An 18,665-nucleotide genomic window follows, 5' to 3' on the forward strand; every position below is an offset into this window, starting at 1 on the left:
GTACTTACTGCATAACTTTACACTTGTTTCCTATAACCCATTACCCTGCCCCTAAGTCTGGGGATAGAGGTCCTAATCAACTGAAGTATAGAAGAGGAGGTAAAGCAAACAGAAGAAAGAAACTGAACACAAAGGATATGGAAGCTGCTCTGACAGATTTAGGTCAAAGCTGCCTGGAAAGAGAATGGCTTTAAGTCAAATTAGAGAATAAAGTTTTGTCATTGGACTGGACAGGGTTTTTAAATACTACAGTGTGATTGTGAAGGCTTAGGGATTTACTCAATATTTTATACAGTGAGAGAGAATAATAATTCAACAAAGCATTTGGAAGATGTACAGATGAGAGTGAGTGAAATCGCTTTATACTTTAACTTTGAATCTACCTCTTTTAATCAATTCCACTCTAGTTCATTGAATTTTAGGTTATAAACTTTAATTTTCTCAAGATACAGAAATTATATTATATTGAAATAAAATAATACAGTGTATACACCTAGACATAAAAAAACTGATAACCAGTAAAATGTAGTTGTATCAGAGCTAAAATAATAAAATACTTCAGTATGGGGGATTGGTATGTCTTTGAATTCTGCTGAGATATAGAGTAAGAAGACAACTGTTTGATTTATTATTTTAAATGTAAACCACTTTTTTCTGCAAGGAATACTATCTTTAGATATGATTCTAACCTATTTAGAAATGCTATGTGTTTTAGTTTAGATCAATAAAGTCATACTCAATGGTCAATTATTATCTGTAAAACCATCCTCCTGTACCAAATATAGATGAAAACCCTGGATGAACAAGTTTTTTCTGAAACAGTCTAGGAAGTATTTTTATTCTAAACATTCAGAGATTAGGCATCAGCAGTTCTAACAATGTTTTTAAACCTTTAAATTTATAGGAAGAAAACTCTTTGTCTCCTTTGGTCAAGAAACTTAGGCAGAACCTGAGCTTTATTATAACAAGTTGCAGAACATATGAAGTTTAAAAACTTTGGTAACAGATATGTGAATATGCATTCATTTTCTTTGTTGTCTTTCAAACGAAAGTTAGTAACTAGCTCAGAGTTCAACATTATCACAGTTCTTAGTCATCAGTTTATTTATTTAGTTTCTCTGTAGAATTTTAATTAACTGAAGCTTGAAACCCATGGCTTCTGGTTATAGCCATGATTTTAATCAAGCCAAACAAATCTATTCAGGGCATAAAATTTTATTTCACAAATTGTCTCCGCCCCCCCCCCCCAGCAGTATTAAATTGATCAGTGGCATATAGAGTAGGAAGATAGTTGTTTTTAACCATAACTGAAGTGTTTCCAGGTCAGTGTAACAGAGGTGGGGAAACCATAAAGACTAAGAGAGTTTGTAAAGGTGCTGTTCTGATAAGGACCCATGGAATATTAACTGTGTAATTAAACCATGAGTAGATGATAGTGAGTGACAGTCCATGGATTGGAGATGACAGAAAATTTTAAGAATTTTTTTGATAGAAGTATTAGTATAAGCTGGAAAATTAGGGGTTAAATGACTGGGTTCTGGTCACATGGTTTTCTGAACATGTAGGGCTTTTTGGTTCACACAGATGTCTTGGTCAAATGGGTATTTGGGCCATTTTAGGGAAGTGGCCGTATGATGGAGCTAGTTATATTTGTACCATGAGACCAGATGTCCCATACTCTTGTCATTACCCTGCATAATTTATCCAGATTACCTTCACATGACCTGCTCCCTCACAAAAAGTAGACAGTGCCAAAAGCAAACTTGTTATCTCATACTTTGGTCAAGGTTCACACTGCTAATATCAAATGCATTTAAATAGAATCTAATATGGAGACATTAAATGGAAAGAGCTATACGGAAGTGATTTTTGTTCATCAGCTAGATGTAATAGAGCCCTTCATCTTTCTTTTATAGGACCCGTTGTTTGATTCAAAAGATAACTTGAGTACTAATTCAAATTCCAAAGTGTGTTCACAAAGAATCTCATAATGAAGTCAATTCAAGAATGGGTTTTTTTTTTTCCCCCAAATAATATACAGTAGCCAGATTGGAAATAAGGCACATATTAATAATTACCAGATGTAGCAGATTTTATTTTACAAAGATGGTTACAATACCATCACCCTATAAACTCTTCTCTGCATTGTGACCTTCTTGTTCACCTAATCAAAAATTGCAGCCAAAACCCTTAACTCTGGACTGGCTGTAGTGACTCACTTATAATCAATAAAATGAGGCTAGAGTGACACCAGCTGACTTCTCTGTTATACAATTCTGCCTTAGTCTCTGAAAACACTTGCTCTCTCCCTGTTCACTCCCCAAAATCCTTAAAATTCAGCTGCCATGAACTGAGAAGCTCAGGCCACATGAAGAAATAATGTGCAAATGTTCCAATCTGCAACCTTTAGCTGAGCATAGCTTTTAGTCATCCCAGCCTATGTGCCAGATGCATGAAAAAGCCTTCAGAAGGGTGCCTGGGTGACTCAGTTGGTTAAGCATCTAACTTGATTTGGGAATCATGATCTCAGGGTTCTGGGATGGAGCCCTGCATTGGGCTCCTTGCTCAGCAGAGAGTCCGCTGGATGATTCTCCCCCTCCCCACTCCCTCTACCCACCCCCTTTCTCTTTCTCAAAGAAATAATTTTTTTTTTTTTTTTTAAGAAATTCTATGGGACACCTGGGTAGTTCAGTCAGTTAAGCATCTGCCATCTGCCTTTGGCTCAGGTTGTGATCCCAGGGTCCTAGCATAGACTCTCACGGCAGGCTCCCTGCTTCTCCCTCTGTCCCTTCCCCTGTCTGTGCTTTTTCTCACTCTTTCTCTCTCTTTCATGAATAAATAAAATAAGGAAGAAAGAAAGAGAAGAGGGAAGGAAGGGAGAAAGGGAGGGGGGAATTCTAGCCTATAGTCATTTAAGTCATCCTGAGCATTTGTTTCTTCTCAATTGGGTCCCCAGATCTGATACAGGAAAGCAAACTGTCTCTCTTGTCCAAATTCCTGATTCTTGTCCACATTCCTGATTTATCAAATTAGCATAATTTAAGCTTTTATTTTACACCAGTAATCTGGGGTAGTTTGTTGTGCAGCAAGGGATAATTGAAGTAGAATTTCGTGTCTCAAAATATGGCATCAATGTAACAAAACTGAAAACACCTAGCGTTCTTTTCTTTTTTTAATTTAAATTCAATTAGCCAACATCTAGAAATCATCAGTCTCAAGGTAGTGTTCAACAATTTATTAATTCCTTATAACACCCTGGCATTGGTTTGGGGGTAGGTCGCAGGTATAAGCCTGGCAGGCCTTTGAATAAGTTATCAGTGGAGACTTAAAGGAAAGTGAAAAAAATATTACTCCGCCAGAAGAGAGAGGATCCTTGTTATGTTGTGGTAGAAAATTTGGTCATACTGTGGTAACATGGAAAATGGAAAATATCTCTAACAAACTACATGAATGTGCTAAGGATATTTCCATGTTGAGTTTTTTTAAGATTTTATTTATGTATTTGACAGATAGAGATCACAAGTAGACAGAGAGGCAGGCAGAGAGAGAGAGGAGAAGCAGCAGACTCCCTGCTGAGCAGAGAGCCCGATGTGGGGCTCCATCCCAGGACCCTGAGATCATGACCTGACCTGAAGGCAGAGGCTTTAACCCACTGAGCCACCCAGATGCCCCATCCATGTTGAGTTTTTTAAGCATCACCAGATTTCTTTTAGTTATGTCTGATAAAATACAAATAGAAATCAGCTAAAAAGGAATTATTCAGTTTTCAAGAAAACTTTAGAAAAAGTTTATAAAAGAAGAGTTGCTGAAGTTTGGGGGGAAAAAAAAAAAACTATTTTTTTATTCCCAGCCTCTTCAGAATGCAAAAGTATTTCAAAATAGTAAAAGGACTCGGGGCAAATAATTAGATCTACAAGGTTGTCAGGAAAATGTGGCCTCAGAGTAAAGAGAAAGCCAAGGGTGTGATTGAAAATCTCTTTGTTAAAGTCTCCAAAAAATTTTTAAGTGATGCCTCACAGACTCTTTAAGACAGATGGAGGTTTACTAAGGTTATTTAGTGTGTGCCTCTGAGGTACTCTCTGGTAAAAAGTAGGCTTCTATTAAACCTTACCGATGATGTCCCACAGCTGTCTCATAGGAAGTCCAAAGTTGAAAGAATTTATCAAAGAAATTGGTGCATATGGCTTTCTTTTAATGGGCGGATTATAAATTGGTACATAAGGAAGCTAGAGGGTTTTTTGGTGTTTTTTTTTTTTTTTTAAGAATTTTAACAGCTTGGACTACAAGTGTAAAAAGCAATGCAAAATAAAGAGGCCTCTGGAATTAGCAACACATATCCAGTAAGACTGCAAAATTAGTATGGAACAGTGGTTGCTCTGAATCTTTCATTGATCCCCCACCATTTCTTTTTCTATTCCTTTTTTTTTTTTTTTTTAAGATTTTAGTTACTTATTTGACAGAGATACAGCGAGAGAGGGAACACAAGCAGGGGGACTGGGAGAGGGAGAAGCTGGCTTCCCACTGAGGAGGAAGGCTGATGCAGGGCTGCATCCCAGGATCCTGGGATCATGACCTGAGCTAAATGCAGACACAACAACTGAGCCACCCAGGTGCCCATTCTTTTTTTTTTTTTTTTTATAAGATTTATTTATTTTAGAGAGAGAATTCATGCATGGGTGCTTGTGAGTGGGGGAAGGAGCAGAGGGAGAAAATTTTCAGCAGACTGCGCAATGCAGAGCCCCACCAGGGCTTTATCCCACAACCTGTGAGATTATGACTTGAGCTGAAATCAAGAATCAGATGCTTAACTCTCTGAGCCACTCAAATGCCCCTCATTGAGTGTCCCCCCTTTCTACGGCAATGCCTATTATAATGATTTCATGCCTGATTCAACATTGTATCCTCAGTTTATAGGGCAGAGATATGATCTCTTTAGTTTACAAGCATTTAAATGGAGATAAGCCACTTGAGAAAAACTGAGCTGGAAGAGACTCCTCTGTACCTGGTCCAGAGTAGATGGTGGGATCCTGAACTTTTTCTTACTGTCTGGGATGAGATATTTAGGGTCTTCAGAGGTGGATATTTTGCATGTGAAGGGATGTGAGTCTTGGCCAGAGGGCATACTGGAGCAGATTCAATCATCCAAAGATGACACTCATAGTATCTGCTGTCCCACATGGTCCTCTGCCATGTGGTCTTGCCACTCGTCTATCACGAAGAGTCCAGTGGCCCTCCATTCAAACCTGGGCTTTACTTAGAAACTTATAATTCATGGGAAGTAGTCAGAGTGAACCTGCATGTCTTTGGAGAGGGTTAGAAGAAGCTTTTTAGCTTCTGCCTAGTTTTTCTGGCACATTCTATCTCTGATTCCTCCCTTTAAGAAATGAGCTTGCAAGGCTCTATAAGAAGTTCAAGCCACATGAAGAGAACACATGTAGGTGCTCCAGACTCCTTCCTCAGCTGAGGTCTTTGAGTCATCTCAGAGCATGGATATGTTAGTCAAGAAGTCTCCAAATGATTTCAGGCCCCATTCACTTGTCTCATGAGGCTGTTTAATCACCCCCACAGAGGCTTCCGGTATCCTGAAGCAGAGATAACCCATCCCTATCATGCTCTCTCTGAGTTTCCCATTCACAGAACCATAAACGTGGGAAGATGATTATTGTGTAATGCCATAAAGTTTGGAACCATTTAGCACAGAGCAATTAATAACTAAAGCATCAAGAAGTGATATTTGAGGTTTGAATTTCTTCCCAACATTTTAATAACTCCTGTTTGATGTTATGTTCATTCATTTTGAGGATTATTCCGGGGGAAGAATATCTTGAAACTAAGCACTGATGAAGTTAAGCTGAAGTATGACAGAGAATAACTACATAGGAAGTCAAGAAGGAATGACTGGAGTTGACAAAAATATAGTTGAACCACAGGAATATATAGATTAAGGACTTATCGGGGCAGTGCAAGCTGTCTTCAAATATGTGAAGGGCTGTCATGTGGAAGATGGATTAGACTTGTACTGTAGAGCTCTAGGGAGCAGAACTAATACTTCACATCAGTAGGTCTAGGGAAGCAGATACTACACCTATTAAGAGGAAGTATTTCTCAGTAATCGGAAAAATAAAGTTGTGCACTGCTTTTTGAGGTAGAAAACTTCTATAATTTTCTTTGAGGGAAGCCTGGATATTGCAATCATGGTACTTTTCTAGAGCAACTTCATATTTGGGGTAGAAATATTGGAATAGTTTCTTCTAAGAAACTCCAACTACAAGGTTGTGTTGGAGCCCATAAAATATCCTATATTTTTATAGCAATCTATATTCAAAGTTTAGGTTTGCAGGAGAGTTAGAAGACAAAATAAACTGTCATGCACAGGTTTTCAGCAACTTAACGCTTTCAAGTACAGCAAAATATATAGTATTTACTCAGTGCCCAATAACAAATTAAAAAAAAATACATATTGGATAAATTAGTGGAACATCTCTCATTTCTATGCATACAGGCATAGTAACCTAAAGCTGATGCAATTTTATTTATATATAATTCCATTTTGCATACATATATATATTCTTTTGTGTGAATTGCCTTATTTTTCTGAAGATTTGATGAAGCCTCTGTGAACATAAAAAACATAATAAAAAATAAGTAAGCCCTGAGGAATTTAGATGACACAGAGAATAACTATAGAAAAGTTAACAGGCAGGTATTCAAGATTTAACAGCTTAAACTGATCATAGACAATTAGGAGTGGAGGGGGGTAAGAAGTGATGAAAAGAGACATCATGATCATTGTCATGTCATCATTTCCATTATCCTTCTCTTTGAGGTGGCTGGTATTATTTATTCATGCAACATAATTCTAAACATCTGATATCCATTATCATTTGATCTTCAACTACTTTTTTAAAGATTTTATTTATTTGGGAGGGTGAAGAGGGGGGGAGAGCAGAGAATCCCAAGCAGACTCCACACTGAGCCCAATGTAGAGCTTGACATCGTAATCTGAGTGGAGACCAAGAGTCAGACGCTTAACCTACTGAGCCACATGGGCTCACTTGAACTGATTTTTATAAAGAGAGCTAAGGCTGAGAGAAACAGTATCGTTAAAGTTACTTGGTTAAGTGGATTAACTGGAAACTGAACCCGGATACTTCATGATGACTGGGCCCAGTTTATTATGTTATACAATTTGTTGGTATAGATGAGATCTGTACTTTTTATGGTGGAGGCTTTAATTATAAAAAGGGGATGGATATTTTATCAATAATACGTCTCCAAAATACCTTCCCTGCTATAGTTCACATTTTCTGAAATTCTGCAGTTAGGTACTTCCATTTGGTTCTTGATACAATAGAGGATATAAATGTTCTTCATTTATCTGTGAAGAAAGAACATTCAGATGGATTCAGATGGATTAGTTAATATATTTGATTAGTAGATTAAATACAGATCTCCCCAGTTTAGGGAACTGGAAGGGTCTGAGCACTGTGGAATTGTCAAAAAGGAAAAAAGGTCATGAAATTCAAGAAGAAAGGCTGACTGGGACAGACATCTCCTAGTTAATATTTCCCACATGAAAGACCTACATTCTATATTCCAGTGAGGTAAGGAATGCTTCATTTTAGAAGCATTAATCTTAGGACCAGCAAGTCAGTAACACATGATTTACACAGAAGGTAGGTAAATTTGCATCCTAGAAAGAGTGGATATTGTCAGAAAAACAAGGACACAAATATAAGTTGATATTTAGATAGATAATTATTTCTGAAGCTGTAGAAAAACCTGGGGTAAAGGAAAGTTCTCAAAATTTCAAATGTGCATTGCTCAAGTCTTCATCCAAATACTTCATTGAAGACTGAAGAGAATATATATATTTAGGCAATAGGTAAGAAAGTCAGATGGGGATGCTGGGAGCTAGAGAGAGAAATAAATCATTTGGAATATTTTGCTTTCGCTTCAAAGTTTTCTGAAATATTTTATACCATCCCAACAAAATTCTCCTAGGTGGAAAGAAATGAGAGTATATCATAATCTTTTGTTAGTTTGGTATGATGCTACGGGTACTAGAAAGTTTGTGTGGGGATACCAAATGACAGTTTATATAAAGACCAAGATTCATGAGATTCGAGGTATTAGATTTAGTTGAAAAATGTTATGTGGAAGGAAAATGTTTATGTGATTTGCCTAGTACAGTGAATTCAAATTCAGCTTTCTATTTGAAGTTCAAATATTATAACAAAATTATATTTGGGGTATTTTTCATAGTTAAATAAAATATCTCTCACATGCAAGTCAAATTTGGTGTGAAATCCATGACAGGTAAACAATTTTAAGAGACTGAACATTCTAAATGTCTCTACTTAGGAAAGGAACTAAGATGCAAAAGTGTTTAGATATTTTTGTCTCCTGTTACTTTTTTTGACCTCCTCTCTTTCTTTACTGAAGCAGTTACAGAAAACATGCATACTTACAAAATGGACTAGTTGTATAGGTAAAGTTTCGAGAATCTCACAGTTTAGTATTTATACCAATACTTCCAGTAATAAGAATAACTCAGATTTACTTGACTTGCTATTTATCAGGCACTGTGACATCTGCTTCTCATTCATTTTGTCATCTAGTTCTCACAAAAGTTCAGTTACTGACATCTACCATGTTAAAAATGAGAAAATTAAGGAAATTGAATTATCAATTAAAAATTTTTGAACAGGGGCACCTGGGTGGATCAGTCAGTTGTGTCTGCCTTTGGCTCAGGTCATGATCTCAGGGTCCTGAATTCAAGCCCCACGTTGGGTCCCTGCTCAGCAGGGAATCTGCTTCTCCCTCTCCCTCTGTCACTCCCCCTGCTTATGCTTTCTCGCTGGCATTCTCTCTCTCTCAAAAGAATGGATAAAATCTTTAAAAAAAATTTTTTTAGACAATTTGATTGGCTTCAGAGAGATTGTTTATCACAAATGAATTCATAAGCAAATCACTAGGTTTAGCTGCATTTTTCTCAATATAGAAAAATGCAAAAATACACATACTTAATGAGGTCTGTCATTTTTAAACGGTGATTTAAGATTGGTTTAAGGTTGATCATCTATTTCTTGGATCCAAGATATTTTGCAAGACTGATTTTCAGAGAATATGTACAGGTCCTAAAGACTTTTGTTGGTAGTAATTATAAATATTATCTTTAAAATTCTAGCTCCTATCGCACTTCTAATATTTCATTATTTAGCATCCTTAAATCCTCACAAAAACTTTTGACTTAAGTGCATTTAGTTAAGTAAATTGGAGGGCTTCCTGGGTGGCTCAGTCAATTAAACATCTGACTTGATTTCAGCTCAGGTCATGATCGCAGGGTTGTGGGATCAAGCCCTGCATCTGACTCTGGGCTGGGTGTGGAGCCTGATTAACATTTTCTCTCTGAACCAACCCCCTACTTCCTTTCTTGAAAACAAACAAACAAACCTTTTAAATGGATTAGAAAAATGGATTTAGTTATCAAGCAATCAAGCATTCAAAGGTAGGCTCAAGAAAAGCACCAAACCATTCCAGGTAAAATTTAATCTAAACATTTACCTCAACAGTTACTACTCAGGCTTTGTTGATGTTCTTGAATGAATGCTAGAGATGTCTTACCTATTGTGTACCAGGTCTTCCCAAATTTATAGAGATGGCACAGTCATGTGTAGAATACTAGAATATTTAAGCCAATTTTTTCTTTTTTTTTTTTTAAGATTGTATTTATTTATTTGACAGACGGAGATCATAGAGAAGTAGGCAGAGAGAGAGGAGGAAGCAGGCTCCCTGCTGAGCAGAGAGCCCGATGCGGGGCTCGATCCCAGGACCCTGGGATCATGACCTGAGCTGGAGGCAGAGGCTTTAACCCACTGAGCCACCCAGGCGCCCGCCAATTTTTTTTTCTTTCTTGCTCCAGTCCCAGAATCCGTTTATCTTCTTCATGTCCCTTTACTTCAGACAATTGTAATAGTAAATACTAATTAATAATAATGTACCAGGTAAAATACCAAACACTTTATTTATATTTATTATTTGATTTGACTTTCACACTAAACAGTAAAAGATTGCAGGACATTACAATGCCATCTTCACTTTATAGAAGTTATATAATTTTTCAGCAGCCAACAGCAACAGAGAGATTCAAACTCAGGCCAAACTCTTGGATTCCAGCATCTAACCATTCAGTGCAGCCTCCTAGTTGTGAGATTGTCGGAGTTTCCTATCTCTCTGGTTGTCATTTCAGTCCCCTAGAGAGTGAAGCTTTCTTTCTTTTTTTTTTCTTTTTTTAAAGATTTTATTTATTTATTTGACAGAGAGAAATCACAAGTAGATGTGGGGCAGGCAGAGAGAGAGAGAGGGAAGCAGGCTCCCTGCTGAGCAGAGAGCCCAATGCGGGACCCGATCCCAGGACCCTGAGATTATGACCTGAGCTGAAGGCAGCCGCTTAAACCACTGAGCCACCCAGGCGCCCGAGAGTGAAGCTTTCTTGTGTAAGCAGTGTGTTCCACGGTCTCTCCTTCCCTGAGGATACCAACAGTGCTCTGTAGTGTAAGAGTCTTGATGTATTCAGTTTACAAAGTGAGAAAATGCATTGTCTATACTTTACAAGTTTGGAACCAACAGAATTCCATTGGTAGAGTACTCCATTTTCAGATAATATGCAATATAACATTAAGCCTGATACTGTGTTTTTGTTATTTCCAGAAATGATGATTCAAAATGTGCAAGCTGTGTATTTAGGCAAAATTAATATTTCCCAAACTGACAGTGGCTGTAATGGAAATAATAAAAAATGTACCATCCCCAATGTGCTGGCCCTGTATCCATGGAAGATAAGGCTGACTAAAACTGTTCCTTGTCACATCCTTTATGAAGAAAAATGCTCACAACCTCAAACAGTCTTCTTCTATATTGTGTAAATGTGGCAAAAATGTATCTAAAATTTTTTTTCAGAAGTAACAAAAATGGGAAACATTGAAAAGTGATACATAATATTTCTTACAAAGGCTGTTATGGAGAAATAGATATTAATAAATAAGCACCAAGTAATACTTTCTTGGAAGTATTAAGTTTTGGAAGAAAAATTGTTCATAGGCTAAGTAGACCATGGGGGTTTGGGTCAATTTAGCTTTGCAAAAAGTTTTCTAAAACTATCTGGCCTACATAGCTTTCATTAGGCTTGGACAATTAGCAATTGCTAATTTACCCTCTGATTTTCATTTCGTTTTTCATCTCCTTCAAGAAAATAAATGTACTCTAGCAAAACCAAATTTTCTAAAAAGCTAAAGAGGAAACTCAAACATTAGATGAGTGCTTGCTTATTTAGTCCATCTTTAAGTGTTTATTCTCTTAGATGAGATAATTTTAATAATATTCTAATTAGTATTGCCTTGATTTGTGCCTAGAGATGAAGTAATCATACACATTATAGTATATACATACATGTACAAGGTAATTGAATAGATAAATTCTTGAGTGTATGTGTAGAATATACAAATCTAATATTAAACCTTGGGGATCATCTTGGAGCTATTACATTTCTACATCTCACCCAAACATTTTGAAAGTGTTGCTACTTTTCTCCAGAGAAGCACTTACTATTTTTTCTTTGTCTTATGGCCAGTGGGTTTCTTTTCCTAGAACTCTGTCAAACTGGTAAATTTGTATTAATTTCTTTTTTTTTTTTTAAGATTTTATTTATTTATCAGAGAGAGAGAGGGGGAGAGAGCGAGCACAGGCAGACAGAATGGCAGGCAGAGGCAGAGGGAGAAGCAGGCTCCCTGCTGAGCAAGGAGCCCGATGCGGGACTCGATCCCAGGACGCTGGGATCACGACCTGAGCCGAAGGCAGCTGCTCAACCAACTGAGCCACCCAGGCGTCCCTATATTAATTTCTTATTAATCAGATACAAATGTTTCATTTCTCTTCTTTTATGAGGTCATCCTGTCAATCTGCCTCTTAAAACTCAGACCTCCAGTAACTTCCATACCACTGCAGGGTTTTCTGTCCATTTTTATAGTTCGTTTTCCTGGTTTCCTTTTCCATACGGCTTCAGTGATGCAATTTCCAGTATTTTAATTTTTGCCATTGTTAATTTTTACATATTTCTTGGATTGTTGGGCTTTTTCGAATTCAAGGAACATGCGTATGCTACCGATTCTCACATAGCCAGCACCAACCACCCTCTTTTGTCCCTTCTACATGCCCATTACCCCCTCATATACTTGGATTTTAGCTGAACCTGAAAACATGTATAGTTGCTCAGTGCATTCCATACCACATGAAGAATAGAAAATTTGAAGTTGCAAAAGACAGGGGTCTTAAATGACCCAGGCTAAATATTCTAACTTTTGCAGTTTTATAAAAACATATGATAATGTGCATACATGTGTCATTCTCCTATTCAGGAAGAGACCTGTGGAAATGAAGGCTCTAAGTAATTAAGCTTAATTTGCTTCATCATGTATCTGCCTCTGCCTTACTACTTTACAGCCCATGGTCCACACTTCATTCATGATATCCTGCTAAGATAAATCTCTTTACTCTCCATAATTCAAATAATAACATATAAATTATGAAGATAAACCCTTAGATATTATATTTCAAATACTTTTTCACCATTTTATTACAATCGTATCTAGCATCCCCCCACACAAACACACTTAATTTTTGAAATTAAGGAGCTTTTAGTGATATAGCTACAGCTTAGCCTCAATGGTATGGCTCGAGTGGCTCCCACTGATTTAAGACAGCTGGTTGTGTGAATCTCTTTTTAACTCCATGTCCAAGGACAGCATGATGGTAGCAGCAAACATTACAAACCCAGACCTATTTTTGGAGATCAGGCTGTTTAATATATATCGGCATACCACTGCATAATCTCCTTTGAAAAATATGCAAATGAAATTATTAGCATGTGAAGGATAATACCAGTCCCATGTAGTTTAAGCAAATTATCATTTTCTTGAAGGATGTTAATATATATTTCCAGAGCACATCTTCAGGTATAATTTGATTCAACATTCTTTTGATATGACCAGGATGGGAGTCCTTTTTGTTCATTTCCATTTTCAGTTTTCTAGGTATTGGCCTTCCTACTAGGCAGGTTCTCTCCTTTGGATCGGAGGGTGATTACCACCAGTTCTTGTTCATTTATTTCTGAAGTTGAAAGAGAACTCCATATGGGAATAACTTCTTTGGCTTCACTCAAGTTTGAATTCATTTAATTGAAGTCTACATTAATGAATTAATTTCTCTGGTCATGAGGTTGAGATTCCCCAGATTAGGTTATATCTAAGTTCTATTGCCTACCACCACCTTTAATAGAAATCAGTGCCCATCAAAGGAAAGACTGTTCAAAAAAAGACAAAGAAAGATCTATCAGAAAAAGGTGGTTTCCTAATGAATAAATTCAACTGCATTGAGTATAATAAATTCATGTAGTTCCTACTCCAGTGAGATAGTCAAATAATAAAATATTTAAAAATTAGAAGCTGGGGATGCCGGGGTGGCTCAGTCAGTTACGCAGCCAGCTCTTGATTTTGGCTCAGGTCATGATCTCAGGGTCCTGAGATTGAGCCCTGCAGTTCCATGCTTAGCAGATTCTCTCCCTCTCCCTGCACCCCCCATCCTGCTGACACACTCTTTATCTCTCTTGAATAAATAAATATTTTCTGTAAAAATGTTATAAAGTGAATAGTAGGCACAAAATTAAATTGTTATACAAATGGCACTTAAGGTGAGACCTAAAAGAGAAAATAAAAGAAAACTAGGGTGCCTTGGTGGCTCAGTCATTAAGTGTCTGCCTTCTGCTCAGGTCATGATCCCAGGGCTCTGGGATCAAGCTCCACACCAGGCTCCTTGCTTGGCAGGAAGACTTCTTCTTCCTCTCCCACTGTCCTTTCCCTGCTCATGTTCCCTCTCTTGCTGTGCCTCTGTCTGTCAGATATATAAATAAAATCTTTCAAAAAAGTAAAAATTAAAAAGAAGAAAACGATACTTGAAATCAAGAATATTCTAGAAGCTTTCATATAATGTATTATGTAATAGCCTTTTAAGCTAGCTTTCTGTCAGGGAAACAAGTCAGGTACAAGTAATTTATGGCATATGCATGTAAAACATGAGGGTTTAGATGTGAATAAGTACCTAAGATCTTATTGTTATCTATGCTTTAATTCTAAAATATTATTAATACTTTAGTGAGTGTAGCTTTAACACCCTCATCATAGATAATGTGAGAGAATTTTTCTTGCCAGTATTAGAAGTCAATTAGACACTGCTACTCAGAAAGAAAAATCAATACAAGTATATAATGTCATTTGAGTTATCTTAAGTTCCATAGGCCCCTACCCAGACTCAAGGTTAAGGAAGTGGCTCAGACATTCATTTTGTCAATTTGCATTAGAATGAGGTGAAAAATGACAGAAAGAGTCAGATTCAAGACACACATTGAGAAATCATTCCAAATTGTAATTTCATTGTGAGTTATAGGTGTGATAAAATTCATTGTACAATTTTTAAAATGTCAAAGAGGGCTTAACAGCATTTTGGACTATCAGGTCAGTAAAAATTTCTTTTACAAAATAGCCTCACACTCCCATATTTGTATTGTATGTTGCACATCATTTGAAGATGAATCTATTTAAATGCAAATGTACAGTCACAAAGCAGTGGAACTAAATTATATGCAAACAAAGGTAGTTGAAGAAATTGAGTAGTTAAGCATTTTTCAATCAAATTTAAAGGCAGATTTGTTTCTTTTCAAAAACACTACTTAGTAAAGTTTAAACATGCCTTTTCCAGAGTTGTTATTGAATTACACTTTCCAATATGCCTATAGCAATATAGCCATATTTTGAACAAGTTCTCATGCATTTATCATGTTTTATATTCCAGTTTCATTCTGTAACAGTAGAAAGACTATTCTGTTAAATCTTCATTATTCATATAAATTTTTAAGGATATTTAATGGTGAAAAGGAAGGAATTTGGGGAACTATTAAATACACCAATTGACATAAATATACATATGCTAATTTATAAAGAAGTGCTTTGTTTTGCTCTATATGGTATATAGTACAGTAAATGAGATAATCACGTTTTGAAAAAAAGACAAGGTCAATGTTTAGCATTGTGAGGAGATAAAGATAATATGTGAAAAAAGTTTTAATATTACAAATAATTGAAATGTAATCTATGTCATATTAAATGAATACGGGTACTGTTACTGTTTTTGAGCAAACAAGGTTAGAGACGATATTTAATAAACTCACAGTACCCTTAAGCAAATAATATTGGGGACACCTGGGTGGCTCAGTGGGTTAAAGCCTCTGCCTTTGGCTCGGGTCATGATCCCAGGGTCCTGGGATCAAGCCCCACTTTGGACTCTGTGTCCAGGAGGGAGCCTGCTTCCCTTCATCTCTCTCTGCCTGCCTCTCTGCCTACTTGTGATATCTGTCAAATACATAAAATCTTTTTTAAAAAATAAAAAAAATAAAGTTTCTTTAAAAAAATATTGGCCAATTAGGTAAATTTTATTGTCTCTGAATTAAAATATACAGATCTTTTTCAACTTATAGTAAGGTTACATTCCAGTAAACCCATAGTAAGTTGGAATATCATTAAGTCAAAAATACATTGAATACACATAACCTACAAAACATCATAGGTTGGTCTAGACTACCTTAAATGTGTTCAAAACACTTACATTAACCTAGAGTTGGGCAAAATCATCTAACACAGAGCCTATTTTATAATAAAGTGTTGAATATCTCACATGATTTATGGAATACTGTACTGAAAGTGAAAAATGCCCATCACTGAAGAGAATATCAAACCACAAATCACTAGCCTGAGAAAATATGAAAATTCAAAATTTGAAGTATGTGCCCTTGCACCAGAGTAAAGTCAAAAAATCATAAGTCAAACCACTGGAGGTGGAAGATTGTCCAAACTTAAAAACTTAGGATATAGCTGAACAAAAAATGAATAGTTATGACAATTAATATTTATTGTGAGGTGTATGCAACTGGACAATTCATAGGAAAATTTTACCTGTGAATACAATTTTTCTAATAGATGTAGATTATTCAGGCAAACAGTTTCCCCTTGAATGAATTTGACAGTTGCAATCTTTCGAGGAATCTAGCTATTCCATCTTAGAAGGTATGGGCGCAAAGTTCTCTTAATGCTATGTAAATATATGTCAAATGCCTATGGAAACTGTCCATTTATGGACATTTATGTCCCTACTTATTTTGGATACTATTAGTCTGTGTTTTCTCTCTCTCTCTCTCTCTCTTTCTCCTTAATAAAACTTCTTTAAAAATCTCTTCCAAATATTAGCTTTTGGTTTCATGTATTTATTTTTAATTGTGCTTCTGTTTTCGGAGTTACATATTTCTGCTCTTGTCTTTATTTCCCTTTTTCCAGTAGCTGTAAGTTTAAATTAGTTCAATTTGTTTTGTTTTTAAAGATTTATTTTATTTATTTATTTGACAGAGATCACAAGTCAGCGAGAGGCAGGCAGAGAGAGAGGCTCCCCGCTGAGCAGAGAGCCCAATGTGGGGCTCAGTCCCAGGACCCTGGGATCATGACCTGAGCTGAAGGCAGCAGCTTAATCCACTGAGCCACCCAGGCGCCCCCAATTTGTTTTGTTTAATTATTGTTGTGTTTAGTTTATTTAGGCAGAAGCTTATATCATCCATTTGAGATTTTACCTACTAATAGAAACATTTAATAGGATATGTTTCCCTCTGGTTACTGTTGAAACTCCATCCCATAAATACTGATATATTGTGTTTTCATTTTCATTAAGTTAAATATAATTTATTTTTTTTATTTATTTTCAGCATGACAGTATTCATTATTTTTGCACCACACCCAGTGTGCCATGCAATCCGTGCCCTCTATAATACCCACCACCTGATACCCCGACCTCCCACCGTGTTATATCTTCTTTGATCGATATCCTATTCAGAAGTAGGTTGTCTAATGTCCAAATATTTAGGAATCTTTTAGGTATCTTTCTACCACAGACTTTTCTAATTTTAATTTCATATAATCAATGACCTAATATATTCATCTCAGTCTTTTAAATTTATTGAAGCTGGTATTGTCACCTGAAATGTGGTCTATTTTGCCAAATTTCTTTGAGTGTTTGAAAATAATGTATATTCTGCTATTATTTGGTGAAATGTTTTAAAATGTCAGGTCAAGACTATTAATAAGGTTGTTTGAATTTTTTATATTCCTACGTATTTCTACTTTTAAAAAAATCTATTACTAAAAGAGACCTGTTAAAATATAACTCTGTAATTGATTTTTTCATTTCTCCTTTAGATCTGTCAAGTTTTGCATAAGGTTTCTGAAGCTCAGTTAGTGGTGTCACAATCATTTAGAATTTTTATTAACAGCAAATACTTGGGGGAAAAAAAGAAAAAGAAAAAGAAACCATAAGCTTAGTACCCCTTATGACCTTAAGCAATATACCCTAAGCAAAATTTTAGCAAACTGAATCCAACAATATATAAAAAGTCTAACATATCATAAACAATTTGGATTTATCTTAGTGATGCAAGGCTAACCTGTACAAATTAATGTTAACTATATTCTTGGAATAAACACACAGAAATGTTATTTAAATGTGTAAATACAGTATTGACAAAGTTCAGTCTCCTTACGTTAAACACTGAGCAAACCAGAGGAAGGACAGCTACAAAATATCTACTACTAATATTATACTTAATGGGACACTGAAAGTATTAATGCACAAGCTCAAAAAAGCAAGGGTTTTCACTCTCATCACTTTTATTCAACACTCTACTGGAGGCTTTAGACTTCCATGATGCAAGGAAAAACATCTAAGAGGCATAGATATTGGAAATGAAGAAGTCTTTATTTACAGATTATCTTTTTCTCTATTTATATTATCGTAAAGAATGTAAAAAACTACCCAGAGTAATAGTGTGATGTTGAAAGAATAGGAAAAAAACAGGAGCTCTAAATAGCCCTAAAGAATATAGTCAGTTAATTTTTAGCAAAGGCGCAAAGGCGCAAAGGGAATTCAGTAGAGAAAGGATATTCTTTTAATAAATGGTGCTAGAAAATTTGAACATCTACACATAAAAATTAAAGGTTGACAGCATAAACCAATACTAATTTGTGATACAACATTATCTTAAATATAAGAGCAAAACCCATAAATTTCCTGGAATATAACATAGGAGGAAATATTTATAATGTTTGTTAGATAATTTCTTTTAGATAGGATGCACACAAAAAAATCAAGAAGTATAAAAGAAAAAAATAACTTTTAATTTCTGGAAGACAGTGTAGAGAAAACAAACACAGAGGTAAGGCACAGACTATGGAAAAAATATGCAAAATATGTATGTCTGAGTCACCTGGGTGGCTCAGTTAAGCAACTGCCTTTGGCTCCAGTCATGATCTCAGGGTCATGGGTTCAAGTCCCACATCAGACATCCTGCTCAGCAGGGGAGTCTGCTTCTCCCCCACTATGCTCATGCTCTCTCTCTTGCCCACTCTCTCTCTTTCAAATAAATAAATAAAATCTTTTATTAAAAAATACATATGCCTAATAAGGACTTTTCCCCTACATATTTAAAGAACTGTTACAACTTAATAGTAAGAAAACGG

The sequence above is a fragment of the Mustela erminea genome, chromosome 12 (assembly GCF_009829155.1).
Source record: "Mustela erminea isolate mMusErm1 chromosome 12, mMusErm1.Pri, whole genome shotgun sequence".
In the NCBI taxonomy this organism is placed as follows: Eukaryota; Metazoa; Chordata; class Mammalia; order Carnivora; family Mustelidae; genus Mustela; species Mustela erminea.